The 16,946-nt window shown below is 51.6% G+C and overlaps 1 protein-coding gene across 1 annotated transcript in view; it reads right to left on the bottom strand.

The window, feature by feature from the left end:
* The window catches only part of Rassf3 (Ras association (RalGDS/AF-6) domain family member 3), a gene marked incomplete in the record, with an annotated part of 51,142 nt that extends 34,614 nt beyond the window's left edge, over nucleotides 1–16,528 (bottom strand). Inside the window, 1 exon segment of the mRNA XM_005397534.2 lies at nucleotides 16,496–16,528.
* Between the last annotated feature and the right edge of the window lie 418 nt (nucleotides 16,529–16,946).

The raw sequence follows: 16,946 nt of genomic DNA, 5'->3' as shown, positions 1-16,946 counted from the left end.
GCCCAAATCAGACCAGGCGCCTCCAGCCCAGGGCTGTTCCCTCTGCAAAGGGCCTTCTGCTTATCAAGCCCCGGAGCAGAAACAAACCCTAGGGGTGTGCACATCTGTGTTTCTAATCAGAACCACAGCTGGGCGGTTCACCAACTCAAAGGGGAGCTCCTGGGGCTCCGGGGACAGACGGACAGTGAAGGGGCAGACACGGCCAGGCACAGGGGTCTGCGGGGCGCGGGAGGGCTCCTCGGGGCCAGGCAGCCCGGACACTGACTGCTCTGCCCTTGCGATGAAAGCGAGCCGGCCATGATCTGGAAAGAACGGCTTTTCACAAACTTCTCTATTTTTTCTAATTTCCAAGTTTTCTGCATTGAGTGTAGATTAGTCATTAGGGGAAAATATTTGTTAAAATTTCCCTACTTTTATAGGGAAAAAACAAATCAGTCACTACCTCCTTCTTTTTAAAGACTGTGACCTTCTTAAAGGTCAAGAAGTTAAGGCTGGTGACACAGTATCACCTTCCTTATGAAACAGTGAGTTGTATTCGTCCCTAAGAGCACACAGCCAGCCTCCTGCCTCTGTCTCAGCACCCAGGCCAACACGAACTCCTCCTCAGCACACAGCCTGGACACCAGGAGAAGCCGTTCCCTACATGCTTTCCTGAGCACAGACGACGGGACTGCGGACGTGTGACTGCCGTGACCGTGGAATCCCGGGCGAGCGGAAAGAAGTGTACCACCTGCGGTGTGACTACGCCCTCGACTGCCTTTACCGGAGAAAAGATCTGTCTCCAGTAAACACTAGGTTAATAATTTGGTTTGAGTTTGGTTTGTTTTTTTTTTCCTAAGTTCTTCGTTCAAAATTTGCTATGTTCTGAACTACTGCAATCTCACCCTCAACCCCAGCCCACGTGGAAACTGCCCCTGGGGACCACCTCTGAGCACATCAGTGGATGAGGGCGCGAGCTTAGAGCTACAGCCTCCCGATGGCGGCCGCGGACCCGCGCGCTTGTTGCCACACTTCTGTCCCACAGTTTGTTCTTACAAACTTAGCTAACCAAGCCAGGCGCGGTGGGGAGCACTGTAACCCCAGCACTCGGGAGGCTGAGGCAGGAGGCTCGCCATGAATTTGAGGCCAGCCTGGGCTACACAGTGAGACACTGTCTAAACGAATTTTGCTTTGCATTTGTACTTTGGTCTCCTCCACGCGTAGCCCATCAGCTCCCTAAACCCAGCTGTGTCCCCTTTTACACCACGCACCCTCTCCTCGCGGCCGTTGGCCAAAGCACGCCGCCCCCCGGCCCCACGAGGAATCTGCTCCCGAAAGGGTTTTCTCGGCAGAGGCGGGCCTCACTCCTCTAGATGTGTCTGTCTTAAAAGAGCACGACTTGGGCGTCAGGTTTCACCCACACGCTGCCTCTCCTACTAAGTTAGGTTTCCGGATCTCTCTGGGTTACCAACTATTACCTACACAGCACCGCCCGGCTTCCACCAGGGACAGGCACAACCCCGCGTGCCCGGCCTCAAGCGAACGCAGCTCTCACGCGCCCCGCAGACCCCTCTCCCGCCTCCCGGGGCCCAGCGCCGGCAGGAGATGCTCCGCGGTGGCGGGCGCGACAGGAGCGCGGGTGGACGGGGAGACCTCGCTGAGCGGCTGCTCGCCGCGCCACAGCCAGCGCACAGGCGCCCGCCAGCCCGCCTTCTCCCTTCCTCTCTAGAAGACCTGGTCGTGCCACACACACCTGACGCGAACGGCGCCAGCCGGCCACTTGGAAGTGCCGGGCTCTGCGGCATGCGGCGCGTGCCCGTCCCCGCGCAGCGCCTCCGACGTCTGCGCGCCTCGGAGACAGACCGCTTTCCCAAAGCGCCACTCCCAACAGGACACGCACCGTGAGTGCGGTCAGTGTGTCCTTCCCGACGGACTCCTCTCTCAGAACGATGTGCTCGGGGTCCGTCCTGCCACTGCGTGGGTCACAATTCCACGACTTCGCGGGCAGCCCGGGGACCCGGCCAGGAAGCCTGGCTTTCCTATCGGGCAAGCGGGAGCCGCAGCCCGGCTCAGTGTTCGCGTGAGGGGCCTCGGGATTTTTCTCATGCCCGAGTTTAACCGACTGGGTCTGCCTGCCCAAACCTGGGCCGGGCACTTGCCCGCCAGCCGAAGGTAAGCGCAGCCCGCCTCCTGTCTCTCGCTCAGCTGCTCTGAGAGCGGAGGAGCACGGGAAGGAGAAGCAGGAGCTCTTCGGGGCACTGCAAATTCATGCAGATTTTAAAAACCACGCTAGTGAGACTAACTGACCCCCTAAACGATCCCCTTCAAGGCAGAACTCAGCGGTGCACACGCTGCTCACAGCGCGTGCGGCCTTCACTGTGATCGCAGCTCCGAGTGTTCTCGTGGTCGTCCCGGAGAACCCCAGGCCTCCCGCGCCCACCGCCCCCTCCTTCCCGGCACTGCGGCCCTAACTCTCATCAGCCCACGCTTGCTCCCCCACCGTGCCCCAGTACTCGGCAAGCACTTCAAGTCCCAGTGAATACTCACTTATTACCACCCAATACACACTACACCTATCCCGCAAACCACCTCAGAAACCGTTCTTCCCAGGAAACACGCTCAGAAACCGTGTTAGCAGGCACGTCCCGGTACACTGAAGTTCCAGCTAGAAAAATGGAGTCTTGAAAACACTAGACCTATGGGTTGAAAACAGCGATCTTCTGGGGGTTTCGGTTTTTATGATGAAAAGAAGTAGCTGCGGCAAAGGCCGGCGTCTCACAAGAGGAGCCCGCTCCCAGACAGTGGCTCTCTGCTGTCTCAGGCGGGCGAGGCGGCCCCCTGCTCTAGAGATTCCGGCCGCTCTCGGGAGACACAGATGACACACAGGCTACCAGCCTTTTGTTTAGTGATGTGTGGGTTAGAAAGTATGTAAATTCTCGCACAATATCAGAGAAATGGGAACTTGTAAGGTTTAAAAGGTGAGTTAATCACAATGGTGCCTCAGTTCATGGACTTAGTTTTTTCTACGATTTTGGAAAAGATGGTCACGTTTGTGCTTGTATGTGAATGGTGGCTGTGATCACATCTGTCACCTGATGCAGAGTTTGCAAACAACAAAAAAAATTATGCTGGGCCAGGTGTGGTCGCGCACGTCTGCAATCCCAGCACACGGGAGGCTGAGGCAGGAGGATGGTTGCAAGTTCGAGGCCAGCCTGGGCTACAAAGTGAGCTCAAGGCCAGCCTGAACTGCATAGCGAGACCCTGTCTCAAAAGGCCAAAAGAAACCAAAACAAAATACAATTTTGCCAAATTCTGTTTGCAAAGCAAACCATTTGCAAACAAAGGAGTTCATGAATTTAGGTCCCCCTGTACTTTTTTAGGGGGACGGGGTACTGGGAATTGAACTCATGACCTTGCACGTGCCAGCCAGGCGCCGCGCTGCTGAGCTATATGCCCGGCATCCCTGTACCTGAAATCACAAGAGTACTTAAAAAAAAGTCAGAGTGCAAATACTAATAAAAAAAACCTCAAAAGCATCGTGTAGAGCTGAAAACCTCTACAGACCTCTGCCAGCGTAGCTGAGAAGCCTGCGCTTCACCCATAAACCGGTTTTGAGTTAAGTATTTCTCATCCCTCTTGTTTCACTCGGGACGCGGGCTGGTGTGACTAGTCTGGAGAAGGTTTTTGGGTTTGGGGTTTTTGCTTTTTGTTTTACCACTGAACCACATCCCCAGCCCAAGATTAGTTCTTGATACTCGACAAATCATCAGCGAGTCAACAGTATTAGACAGATGTCAGTGCAAGGAACAAAGTGAAATTATAAACTGTTCACTTGTGGGGCTGGGGATTTAGCTCAGCGGCACAGCGCCTGCCTGGCAAGCGTGAGAGCATGAGTTCGATTCCCGGTACCAGAAAAAAAAAAAAAAACAGAAAAAAACTGTTCCCTTGGAGACAAGAAAAGGTAACACTGGCCCACATCAGCTCTTTTTTTTTTTTTTTTTTTTTTTTTTTTTTTTTGAGACAGGGTCTCACCACGCAGTTCAGGCTGGCCTTGAGCTCACTTTGTAGCCCAGAGTTGTCTCGAACTCGCAACGATCCTCCTGCCTCAGCTTCCCGAGTGCTGGGATTACAGGCATGCACCACCATGCCCAGCCCGCATCAGCTCTAAGTGGAACGCGGGGTTCATTCACAATCAGCCAGCCTGGGCAGGAACGTCGGTGTTAGGGACTTGCCCAGCGTGCACAGGGCCCTGGGCTCCATCCCCAGCGCTACAAAGCAGCAACAAAAATTAGATTACTGACAAGACGCCAGTGTCTGAGCAGAACAACCCTCTTCCAGTGCTTCCAAACTGATCTCAGGCAGAACGTGAGCCGGGAACTGGTGAGCGGGCACCAGAGTAATGTCACCGGCTTCCAGAATGAACCTGCTTGTTCACTAACAAGCGCCCTCCACCAACCTGGTGGTCCTCGGGGTGAGATGCTGAGCTGGGGCCGTCACCACCAGGCACGCGGTGCTCGTGGACAAACCGCCGGCCGGCCGGTCAGGACATCGCTGCGGTCCTCCCAAAACACGTATGTGAGTCGGTAATTTCTGTTCCTCAAGCCTCTCAGTTTGCTGTACTTTCTTAGGGTAGGCCTGGCGGACCAACACAGCGAATTACACCCCGAGAGAGAATCCTTCTCCAAATCACACTCACGCAGACGGTGTTAAGGAGCCCAGGGCGGCACCTCGGCTCACAAGCGCCATCCTTCCGCAGTTCCGGCCACACATCCAACCGGACGAGAGCCGAACCCAATCTCCCCACGCGCTCAGCACCGAGCCTGGCCACTGCGTTGGAGTCGGTTCTCGTCCAACTCGCTCTGCGGTCAGAACCGTGGAAGCACCAGGCTGGTGAGCCGAGCACCGCGGTCACGGTGCGCGCCGCGGCCCTGCACCATCACCTGGGCCTCTCCCGGAGGACAGGCGGGGGCAGAAGCGGCAGAGTCGGGGCTGCAGGCCCAGCACACAAGCGAACCTGTCTGTCTCCTCTACGGAATGGACGCATTTTCTGTGAAATCTGAGTTCTTGGATGTGTTTTTAAAAAAGAAAGAAAGAAAGAAAGAGCTGAGCGCTCGCCGTAAGGAAGCACCGTGCTGCAGTGCGCACCACAGAAGCGCCCGGCGTCGCCAGGCGAGGTGGCTGCAGCCCCGGCGCTCGGGAAGGTCAGGCAGCAGGATCTCCCCTAGGACGAGACCAGCGTGGGCTGCACACACGGGAGACTCCACCTCGACAACAGCAAAGCCCAGCGTCTTCAGGAACACCGCGCACCGCCATCCAGGGCCACGGAGGAGCTCAGGGGTAGAGCACGTACGTGGCAGGTGCAAGACCCCGGGTTTGCTCCCCCGCGTTACAGACGCACAGAAAAACAACGTGAAGAATCAGTGTTGGTGGCAGCGGAGACAAGAGGCACAGACCTGGCCACACAATGTGACGCGTCCAGGTCACAAGGTCCGGGGGTGTGACTGAAAGTCGACACTCAGCCCAGGGACTTTCCAATCAGTGGTCTGGACATTTTAAGCAAAACTGTAAGAATCAATATGAAACATCTAAACTAGCCGGTCACCTTACCGAAACTGTTCTTTCAAGTACAAGAAAAGGCTTTCGCAAGATTCCTAAAGCTCTTTTACAAACAAGTATCTCCTGAGGTGAAAAAAACATTAATCTTTAGCATGTTGAGGACAACTCATTGGTACGGTTTTGGTTAAATATTTGCATTTGGCCTTATCAAAAAGCTCACTGCTAAGTACAGTATGGAAGCCAGGGCAGGGCAGCCTCAGTGAATAAATCTGCTTATCAAATTGGCAGCTGACGGGTGGGAGGATGAGCCAGACAACCCAGGCTACGTGGATTGGGTGAATCTGCGACGAAATTAAAAGTACACTTAAGGTCCAGTTATGGTTTGTATCTAGATGTCAACCCAGCGACTCCTGCAGTCATGGGGTGGGCTTCTGGAGTTTATGACTGATCCATGGCCCAATGCTGGGATTATGGGTGTGAGTGCTACACCCGCCCTGGGGCAGGCAGTTTGCACACAGTGTAAGGGAGGGAAGGATGCTTGCTCTTGCTGCTCCTCCCTTTTTGCTCTTGCTGTTTTTGCTGTTTTCTGCCATGTGCCATTCTGCCTTAGAGCCAGCTGATTATGGACTGAAACCTCCACAAACTGTGAGCTGCATAAACCTTTCCTGCTTTAATTTTGAGCATCAGGTATTTTGTCTCAGCAAGGAGAGAAAACTAACCAAGACAGGTCCATACTTGGGATCTCCCCACACTCCTCAAAATGCAGAAGTGTATTGTACAGAACAAGAGAGAAACAAATGATCCCAGCTCTACTTAGTGCCTGTTCTGTGGGACCTCACTGCCAGCAGCAAAGAGGAACTGCCTACAGGGGGTCACAGTGCAGGCCTGGAGGACGCTGGAGTAAGGGCACCAGGCCGGTCATCACAGGAAGAAGGAAGCCGGAGGGAGCTGTGGAACCACCTTCATGAGCGTGAGTGTCCTCCGGCCAGTGCACACCAGCCTTGCGCTCCCTGCAAGGCCCACGCCGTGACAGGTACAGGGAGATGTGTTCGCTTGTTTTACCAAAATGCTTTTCTGATCCTCAGAACTGCAACAGAGCGAGACGCAGTTTCAAAACAACTAGCCGGCTGCTGTGACCCCAGGACCACGACGCAGAAACCCTTGGGTCAGGGCAGGCCGGTGTATTTTCAAGAGCTCCGTAAGTGGTTCGGACATCGCCTGACAGCAGGGTGAACCCACCATCCTATAGCTGGACCGACAGCCTCTCTCTTCTCATGGCCTCTGCATGCAGCTCTGACACCTATGTCTGTTTTCTCTCTCTGACCTACCTCTGACCGCAGGGGCACTTAGCATCCAGTGCAAGCCCCCAACCACTCTCCACCCGCACACGCTGCAAGCGGCAGACATATCAAGGGCTGCGTGGCAGACAGTCAAGCGTCCCCCAGCCAGGTCTGGGTACAGGGCTGCCCAGCTGCCCAGCTGTCCCTTGCCCGATATCCCACACACCGACCAACGCAAACATCCGGAGCTCATGTCCTACCCTCTGGGCCTCGTCCAATGCCCAGCGACCACAGGCCGAGGCACAGCCACTTTCAGAGCACAGCTCAAATGTGTCCTCCAGCACAAAACCTGGAACCAGCAACAGCCAGGCACCTCCTCAGGACCTGTCCGTTCCGACAGCAGCTGCCCCGGCCAGTCCTCTTAAAGACTGGATCTGCTTGCTTTCCTTCTGCTGTGAGCTCCTCCAAGGGCCTAGAAACAGCTCTGGGGAAACACAAACGTGGGTTTCATGGAGCTTTGGATAATGAGCTGCTGATGTATAAATATGTCACAAGGCTTGTTTTCTTTCTTTCTTTTTTTTTTTTTTTGGTCTTTTTGAGACAGGGTCTAACTATGCAGGTGAGGCTGGCCTTAAGCTTACTTTGTAGCTCAGGCTGGACTCGAACTCGCAGTGATCCTCCTGCCTCAGCCTCCCAAGTGCTGGGATTACAGGCGTGTGCCACCACGCCCGGCTTGTAACAAAGCTTTGATTTCTAACAGTCAGTCATAAAAGGAGGGAGCCTAGTTTGGTCCTCTGTAATTAGACATAGATTAAAATTCCAGTTTCCGCACTAACTAGCCAGCTAAACTTGGGAAAAGTACTTCACCTCTCAAAATCTTAGCTTCTTTTTTTTTATTATTTTTATTTATTTATTTTATTTTTTTTGTCTTTCTGAGACATGGTCTCACTATGCAGTTCAGGCTGGCCTTGAGCTCACTTTGTAGCCAGGCTGGTCTCAAACTCACAACGATCCTCCTGCCTCAGCCTCCCGAGTGCTGGGATTACAGGCATGCGCCACCACACCTGGCCAGTTTCTTCACCTATAAAAGTGGTAATACTGAAGGGCCTTCACCTGCCCAGACTCTCAGGCAAAGTAAAGGAGCGAGGGAACACAGACCTTTTAGCACAAAGCCTGAGCCCAAGCAGGCCATCGAAAAACACGATAGCTGTTGTTATCATTACTGGATCTTCTAAATACTACTTTTCCTACTTAGGTCCCTTCCTCTATTTCAGCAGGAGAAATAATAGTGGGTACTGGGGTCAAACACCGGTTTCTTCTGAAGTACAAGGATTCCTACAGGACTTTGAAATGAGTGATTTTTGGTATTTCAGCATAAATATAAGAGAGTAAATGATGACTCTTATAAAACAACTTGTTTCCAGCATAACGGAACTAGAATTTTGACAAGGCTGGCTTACAGAAAAAGCAGGCAAAGACGCTCTATTGATGTTTTTTGCATTGCTGTCACTGAGGCAAGTGACTCATCGGAGTTGCTGAGCAAAGCTTTCCACGCTTCTGTATTATAGCTTACCTCCACCCATCAGGGGACACTAATTCGCAACCTCCTCCCGAGCTGCACCCTTGCAGACACTAAAAACCTAACAGGGCTGGGGTTACAGCTCAGTGTAGAGTGCTGGTCTAGTAAGTGCAAAGCCCTGGGTTAATCCCTACACCACTCTAACAAAAAAATATCTTAAAAAGACCACTGGTAAAGATGTAAAACAAACAAAAGTCTCGAACACTGGTCTTGAGTATGTGTTACCAGTCTAACTACGCTGGCTAACTGATGATACCTACTAAGGGTAAAAACACACGCCCACCCTACAATACAGCGACTCCACGCATAGCTACGTATCCGGAAGAAAGGAGGGCGTATGTCCAACAGAAGACGTGTACTACTACAAGAACCTCAAAGCAGCTGACAGGGGTATATAAATTATGGGGTATTCATACAATAGACCACCACACAGCAGTAAAGAATTACTAATAAAGGGGCTGGGGACTTAGCTCAGCAGCACAGTGCCTGCCTGGCAAGCGCAATGTCGTGAGTTCGATTCCCGGTACCAGGGGAAAAAGAAAAAAGAAGAATTACTAATAAATGCAGCCCCTTGAACTAATCACACAGTATTGTACTGGCAAAAGATGCAGGTGCAAAAAAAATATCTTCTGCATGATCTCGTTTACATAAAATTAAACACAAAGCAGTATCTTCTATTTTTAAGATAGGCTCTCACTACGTAGTCCAGGCTGGCCTCAAACTTGTGGCGATCATCCGGCCTCCACCCCCGAGTGCTGGGATTACAAGTGTGCACCACCACGCCTGGCCCGGTAGTATTGGTTTATGGTGAGAAAAGTCAAAATCCTGATGCTAGCTGAGGACTGTGGAGCTGACTGACTAGGAATGCACACAGAGAAACCTTCTGGGGCAACAGGAGTGTATTTTTATCTTGCAGTTAAGCACACAGAGAAACTTCTTAAGTTGTACAATTAAGATTTGTAATCTTGCCCAGGCATGGTAGAGTACGTCTGTAGTCCCAGCACTCGAAGGCTGAGACAGGAAGATCTCTGTGAGTTCAACACCAGCCTGGGCTACATAGTGACTTCAAGGCGAGGGAAGGGGAGGGGAGGGGAGAAAAGGAATTTGTCTGCCATGTGCTTCTTCCCGTCTCACAGTTCTGACCACTAAGCAAGTAACATAATTAAGCACTTCAGTAGTACCAGGCACGCATTCATCACTCAGTAATGCTCTCTCACAACCATCTGTACATTTTCCCTTCACTCTTCTTCAACAGACCTCAGAGAACTTCTCGGCCACGCAGGCACTCCTGTCTTCAGGTCGGGAGTATACAGCTCAGTGGTAGAGCACCTGCCTAGACTGTAGTCGCCCCTGAACCGACTCCCTAGCACTGTCCCCACCAAAAAACTTTAAGAACAGACGACTTGTTAGTAATTCAGAGAAGCCCTCCAAAAGCGCGCAGAGCACAAGCAGTGCCCGCTGTGACCCGGGTTACAGGCTTTCCCGGCTCTGCTCCCCACTCTCACCACGCGCGAACCCAGGGCAGCTCAGGAGAAGCACAGCTTGCGTGTCTCGGCCCGGACACCTTGCTTAAGGACTTGGAGAAAACACATTCACGTGTAAAGAGACTCTACTGAGACGATGATGACTCTCGGAAGGAGACACAGGACGCCCTGAGAAACCCGCGGCTGCTTTCAGGTTCCCCCCCACCCCAGCAGAGCTCCTGGTCGACCCTCCCTTCCAGCCCTCACTCAGCCCTCTCCACTCAGGGTCAGCGGCACACACACTGGTGCACAGAACATCCCGGCTCCCCACCTTAAAAGCGAATCAAAGAGCTCCAGACCTTTTACTGCACTGCGAGCTGAAGACAGGTTAGCCTACTTCCTTGAATTATAAACACAATATCTGGCTGACTAGCCCTGCTGAGCAAAATATTTTCAGCAGTGTTGGCATGCAAAGGGGAAAGAACAGGAAACAGTATTTAAGAAAAACAAAATACCACAATAAGCCTAACAAACGATATACAATCTCAAGGCGACCCTTAGGAAGTTGTCTTTGTGTGAAAGTATGTTTTTTACACAATTGCATACACGCCAGGATGAATTTTTACTTAAACAATCAGTCAATCACTAAGAAACAAATGAAACTCCAAGATAAAACTGTGAAATCAAATTGTCCCTTTTTAGGTTAACCTGCCAGGCCTTCTGAAGACCCTACAATAAAATTTATGTGCAAAAATTTTTTTTTTCTATTACTAAAAGAAAAGATGACTGTGGGAAAGAAAAAATTACAGAAGCAAAAGGAGACCATCCAGTCACCAAGAGAGAACTATCTTTTCCAGTTTTTCTTTTCTTTTTAAATACTTAATGGTATGCTATATGTGGTTTTTTTTTTTTTTTTTTATTCTTTTGTTTTTTGAGACAGGGTCTCGCTATGCAGTTTAGGCTGGCCTGGAACGCATGGCAATCCTCCTGCCTCAGCCTCCCGAGTGCTGGGATTATAGATGTGTGCCACCATGCACGGCTATGTGCTGTTTTTAAAAATCTTTTCCAGGTAAAACTTTTGTGAATTTCTATGCATCACACACTTTTAATAATAACAATACCTAATACTGATAAGTATTTACTATGGAGAATAAGTAAGTACTATGATATTCAAAGTAACCCAAGAACAGTTAATAGAACTATTAACAGCATTGAGAAACTTGCCAAGTCACAAAGCTGAGTTTTCAGTACCAGAATTATAATCCACTTAGTCTGGATGTAGAACCTATATTTTTCAACAACAGCATTTTTCCCCCAGTGCAGGGATCAAACCCAGGACTTTACACATGCTGGGCAAATGGTCCCCCAGTGAGCGGCATCCCCAGCCCCTACAAATAAATAGGAAAACACCAACCTATCTGACAGGTTTGAGGTTGGGCCTTTAAACTGTTTCCAAACTTCCCAATACTAAAAACAATGCTCTGATGAGCCAGCCTTCTTGTGAAAACATCTTTTCATATCCTTGACTTTTTCTCTTAGAATAAAACTTTAAAAGTACAGGCCAGCCATGGTGGCACATGCCTATAATCCCAGTACCTGTAATCCCAGCACTTGGGAGACTGAGGCAGCAGGACTGCTGTGAGTTCAAGGCCAGCCTGGGCTATAAAATGAGTTCAAGGCCAGCCTGAACTGCATAGTGAGACCCTGTCTCAAAAAGACAAAACAAATTAAAAAAATTAAAAGTACAACTGTTAGGCTAGGGATAAAGCAATTTAAACAACCAAGTAAGACAGCAACCAGAAAAAAAAAAAAAAAAAAAAGACAGCAACCAGTGCTTGTTTTAATTAGCTTACAAGAGAGCCTTAGCCGGGCATGGTGGCGCACACCTGTAATCCCAGCACTCAGGAGGCTGAGGCAGGAGAAGCCTTGCGAGTTCAAGATCAGCCTGGGCTACAAAGTGAGCTCAAGGCCAGCCTGAACTGCATAGCAAGACCTTGTCTCAAAAAAAAAAAAAAAAACAAAAAGAGAGAAGCAAGTATAATGTTATAGCATGGGCCAGGGATATAGCTCAGTAGCATAAGTGCCTGCCTGGCAAGCACAAGGTCCTGAGTTCAATTCCTGGTACCAAAAAACAAATCAAAACAAAACAAATGTAATAGCAAAATTGTTTCCGGGCCTGCATAAAGGGTGAGTTACATGAAAGTTCTGAAAATGAGGCAGAGGAAATAGGAAGGCCCTGATACCATCAGCTGAGGCCAGTCCAGCGGGTATCTTAGAAACCACAAACTACACCTGGGCAACCTGAGCAGGAAAAATGTGGTAAGAACACAGCAGCTCCTTTCACCCAGAGAGCGCGCCTGTGACTTCACCCTGACCCTGCTGTGATTTGTGCCGTCGTCGTAATTCGGGCTCTTGTCCTTCTACTTGCACACTGAGACAGGAGGGTTTAAAGAGAGACTTTAAAACACATTGCAGGAACTTCAAAGACCACCAAACAATGCTCCTGTTTAAAGTCTTCCCCGTCCCGCACTAAGCCACATGAGCTGGGGGTCAAATGTGAAGCAGGCGCTGAAATACCAAAAGAGTAAGAGTCCACACATACTTCTGTGGCGCTGGGGATCGAACCCAGGGCCTCCCCCACCACCGCCGCATCCCAAGTCAGAACTTCCCCGCCCGCCTCCCTCCTCCTCCTCTTCCCGCTCCTTCCTTCAGTACTGAGATTTGCACCCGGGCCTTCACGTTCAGCTGTATCGCTAGCACCCTCCCCCTCTTTTCTGAGACAGCGTCGCACTAAGTTGCTCAGGCTGGACTCAAACTTGTGATCTTGCTGCCTCAGCTTCAAATTTCTTCTTTACAGTTTCTGACTGTGGCCCTAGGAGATGTGTAACACTTCACAGAAACCTGAGTTTTAAACCATCAACACACAGTAGCTTTCACTCGGTATTGGTCTTTCCCCCACTAAACCACAAACATGCATAGATCCACTGTGACCCCAAAATATAAGTGAAAAAGGAGTCACCATTATCTTAATCCCCAAGACTCTCATTTCCAGGCTGGCATTGGAGATGGCCAGCCACACCTACCGAAGACAGCCGCCCGTGAAGGTGAGCACACATTCCATCCCGTGACTAAGCGATCTCACTCCCTGGGTTAGGTGAAGCACACGCACAGGAGAGAGAGAGAGAGAGAGAGAGAGAGAGAGAGAGAGAGAGAGACATATTTAGTGAAGTATTACTTGTACAAGAGAAAATAGAGAATAAGAACTAAATGCCACCAGCAGGAAAATAGATACAGTAGATGGTATGTCTAGTGGCTCAAAAGAATGAGGGAGGACAATCTCAAAGGCTGAACAATGGAAGAAGCCCACAGACAGAAACGTGCAGCAGGACATCACCTCCACACACATAAAGACGTGTAAAGTAACAGAGTCAGTGACGGACACAGAGACTTCCGCAGAAACGTAACATGTACGGGTGGCAATAAGGACAAACTAGATAAAGAGAAAACGGAGCCAGAAGGGGCACCCAGGGGCTTCAACAATATCTGCGGTTTTATCTCTTACACTGAAGTGCAGCTCAAAGGTACCACAATGTTCTTATGTAATACCACATGCCAAATTACCTTATAACGATGAAGTGAAAACTTCTCCCCTAACAGTTTGACTTGCAAGAAATTAATGTTTATCTTGACAGTGTACGAGTTCCAGAGTAAGCCTTCTTTCTATCACAGATCTTGGATTTTCCAGTAGAAGCACCTGATCCGGTAACTATGGAACAGCAGTGCGAAGGAGCACCCTGATCCCAGGGCTCTCGCAACCTCAGACACGCTTTGTCCCGTTTGCAGGCCTCTGCCCCGCGCCTGGAGGTGACCCTATGAGAGACGGGCATTGCTCAATCTGAGTCTTCTATAAAGCCCGTTATGACTCTGAGGCAATAGAGAATGTTTCTTTCAAAATACATCAGTGCTTTTTCTACAGAAAAATAAGACCGCTCAGTCACTGGTGTTTTACCTTTCCAAAACCCAAACCCAAGTTCCTCCACCTTCAGGAGAAACTCAGCGCAGCCCCTGAGCTGCCCCCGGCTAAACAGCAGCGGCACCACGGCCGCCCTCGGCGGGGTGGCGGACGGGCCTCCTTCCCCGCACGCACTGTCACCTCTCCGGCTTGCTCTCTGCTCCTCACACGGCATTTACAAGGCTCAGAGCGGCCCCCGATTGTGCTCATCTCCCACATACACGGGGAAGTTCCTTAGAGGAAGAGGAAAGAGGAATCTTCTGTAATAAGCCAACTGTATACAGTGTAAAGGTCAGGGTTTGTCCCCGCTCAGTATAATGCGAACATCTGAATAACTGTGTGACTTTAATTCTCGGAATGCACCCAGGTCCTTTTGATTTTCTTTCCAATCTGAGAGAAAGAAACACAACAATACACAACCACCCTCTAGAATGCCTTCATTCACCATCCCCTGAAACAAATTTCCAGAGCCTAATCGTTTCAGACTGCTCGTTAAGCCACCATCAACCATGCAGAAATCCAGACTTCTCTGGAGCTGCAAGCGACTCTCCTTACCATCACCGCCATTTCCACCCACGCTGGACACGCGCACGGCTGGAGGGCAGTGAACGCAATCCACGGGAAAGTAAGAACTCTGGAAACGCACAAGTTCCACGGAAAATGTGCAGTAGGGCAGCACTACAAACACAGCTTCAGGAACCTGACCGCAGCCTTTGATGCACAAGCAGACGGCCCACCCATTTCCACACTGGTCTTCACCTTCTACCCCTGGACTGCAGGCCTAACTGAACCAAAAGCCCTCATTTCTCCTACCCCAGTCCCTGCACCCCACCCAAGCTGCACGCACACAGCACTAAGTCTTCATTCCCTGACTGGTTAACGTGACCGCGACCACCCCCGCTCTGACCAAGAGCGCCCCGTTTCCAATCTGGTTCCTCTATGAACCAACTTCTACTGAGCCTCTCAGGCCAAGTTCAGCACCCACTTCACAAGCCAGTGCAGGAGTCACGCTACATCAGTGCAGGTGAAAGGCACCATACATGTGTCACAACGCACCACCATCACCACGGCAACCAGGGCACTCGCCACGGCCCCTCCACCGGCACCAACAGCCTCTCTGCGGCTCTCCATGCCGTTCCCGGGAACGCGGCTTCAGCAGGAGGAGCGGTGACCAGGCACGGCGCTGGGGCAGGCACTTGACAAATACTTCTTGATACCAAATACACAGGAACAATAATCTCTCTTCTACGGCACTAAACCAGAGCAGAGGCAGGGGATGCGGAGAACAAACCAAATCATGGCATCTCCGCACAGACGCGCACTGCCCAGCCTCTGCTGGAAGCACCAGGGGTGTTCAGGAGTTTACTGTTTAGTCAGTATCTTCAGAGAACGGCAGCAGTACTCACACGTTCTGAGAAAGCTAGCAGATTTTACGGCTGGTTCAAAGAAAGACCCTACAAAATAGTGTCCACTTAATGTAAACATGCTCGCTCCCAGATAAACACAGACCACCGCAGCTGCACTTTTCCTCCATGCCTAGACACCCGCACGCTCTCAGCGGTCTCCACACCTCCTGCTCGTTTTCTTTTTGAGACAGAGTCTCACCACGGAGTTCAGCCCGGCCTGGAACTCACGGTGCGGCCCAGGCTGGCCTCGAACTCACATCCTGAGACGACAGGCACGTGCCACGCCCGGCTGCTCCTCCACTGTCTGCTCTTTCCCATCCCTGAAACACCACCCATCAGGTGCCAGCGTGCCCGCGCGGCTTCTGGAGCCCGCGTCCGTCCCACGGACCTGCCCTGCTCCCAGCCCCAGCCACCTTCAGTAAGCCTGCCCCCCCAACCGTGAACTGCTGCAGGTGTCAAAATCACAGGCCTGGCCCCGTACTCCTCCCTGGCGGCCCGTCCTCACTCAGAAATAACACCGAGGCGCGGCGCTGGCAAGTGAGGCCCTGCCCTCGCGCCCGGATCCTCAGCACACCCACACAACAGGCATGGCTCCCCACACAGCCCAGCGCTCGCCCCTCCGTCCGGGCACCATGGCGGGTTTCCTCCACACCCCTCCACGTGCACCTAACTTCTCCGACGAGGTCCACGGCCACCGCCCAGATTCCCAGTCACCCCCGCCCCGCACACGCACACGTCCAGATTCGGCACCGACAGCTCCAGCATCCCAAATTATCGACAATCCCGCAAACGTTTTCGAGCCCAGTGAAGAGGAACGCTTCCCCCACAGGACTCTGTTGCGTTATCTCCTGAGGTATACACGATGTGAGAAACAGATGAAAGTTCCAAACAAAGAAACATTTGCTCGGACAAAAGATAACTTTTCTCCGGAAAGACGGCATCTCAAGGACGAATCAAGCGGGGCTGGGCGTGTGGCTCTGGGGTATAGCATTTCCTGGGCACGAGCTAGGGCCTGGGGCCACCAGCAAACGAACAAGCAAAACACACTGCGGAACAGCAGTCCTGACGAGTGCATTCTAGACGCAGGGACGGGAGGCTGGGTGAGGGCAGCGGGACGGAAGCCTCTGGAAGCCTCGCGTGCAGACACGCCACGTCACACAGCAAACACCGTCATTTCGTGATGGGGCGCGTCCTAAAAGACCTCTTCTCAAACCACTTACCTGGCAAGGTAAGTGCAGACCAGCTGAAATGAAGCAGACACACAGGCAGGAGAGAAACCGAAATCTTCCGCAGGAGAAGAACACTGTCCTCACTCCCAAACGCCGCACCAAGCCCGGCTCTGCCCAGGAGCGCCGCGGCTCATCCACCGTCCTCCGTCGTCCTCCGCCCTCCGCAGCCTTCTCTGCACAGGCCCAGCCTGGCCCAGCTTCGAGGAACGTCACCCTTCTGGCGCTCTTTCTTCAGGACTTCTTGGAATGATACTACCGTGCCCCGAAATACAGTTCCAGAGCAATCCAGTGTTCCGTGTGGCGGGCGGGAAGCTTACTCCTGCTGGCACCAGGTATGAATACATTAAATACCCCGCAACAGGCCCCGTGATCGCCTCCTTCCTAAGACACTCCTCTTCCTTTGGATGTTTCTTTTTTAGAAAAGAAAGAATTCTGTAACTTC

Source organism: Chinchilla lanigera, unplaced genomic scaffold, assembly GCF_000276665.1.
Source record: "Chinchilla lanigera isolate Chin_1 unplaced genomic scaffold, ChiLan1.0 scaffold00057, whole genome shotgun sequence".
NCBI lineage: Eukaryota > Metazoa > Chordata > Mammalia > Rodentia > Chinchillidae > Chinchilla > Chinchilla lanigera.
Note: the sequence above shows the minus strand (reverse complement) of the source record. Positions and strands in the feature narration are given on the sequence as shown.